The sequence below is a fragment of the Wasmannia auropunctata genome, unplaced genomic scaffold, assembly GCF_000956235.1.
Source record: "Wasmannia auropunctata unplaced genomic scaffold, wasmannia.A_1.0 LD312500.1, whole genome shotgun sequence".
Lineage (NCBI taxonomy): Eukaryota > Metazoa > Arthropoda > Insecta > Hymenoptera > Formicidae > Wasmannia > Wasmannia auropunctata.
This window is the reverse complement of record NW_012050390.1, coordinates 1-595: the sequence shown is the minus strand read 5'-3', so window position 1 is coordinate 595 and position 595 is coordinate 1. Positions and strand designations below refer to the sequence as shown.

The 595-nt window shown below is 39.3% G+C and overlaps 1 pseudogene; it reads left to right on the top strand.

Moving 5' to 3' along the window:
- Positions 1-7: 7 nt before the first annotated feature.
- Positions 8-586, top strand: LOC105460974 (annotated as a pseudogene).
- The last annotated feature ends 9 nt before the right edge of the window (positions 587-595 follow it).

Below are 595 nucleotides of genomic sequence, written 5' to 3'. Positions count from 1 at the left end.
ACCCGATACGTGGACATTCGAAGAGGCAGCGACGGTTCCATGTGTTTATAGCACAGTTCTTAAAGCTCTATATGTTTGTGGAAAAATGAAAAAAGGCGATAAAATACTTATACACTCTGGTACTGGCGGCATTGGACAAGCAGCTATTCATCTTGCTCTCAGTGAAGGATGCGAGGTGTTCACTACAGTGGGCACGAGTGACAAACGAAACTTTATTAAGCAAATGTTTCCGGCTATTTTGGATGAACATATTGGAAATTCTCGAGATACAAGTTATGAACAAATGATCATGCGGCAAACGAAAGGTCGTGGCGTCGACATAGTCTTAAATTCATTGGCGGAAGAAAAATTAATCGCGTCTGTTCGTTGTTTGGCGCAAAATGGTCGTTTTTTGGAGATCGGTAAATTTGATCTCCTTTCTAATAATTCTTTAGGTATGTCTGCGTTTTTGAAGGGTATTACCTTTCATGGAATTCATCTCGAGACTGTGGTTATTGCAGCTTATGATCACAAGTTAAAATCTCAGTTGTCAAAACTGATGACCGATGGTCTTAATAATAAAACTATTAAGCCACTTCAAGCGAAAATTTTTCCG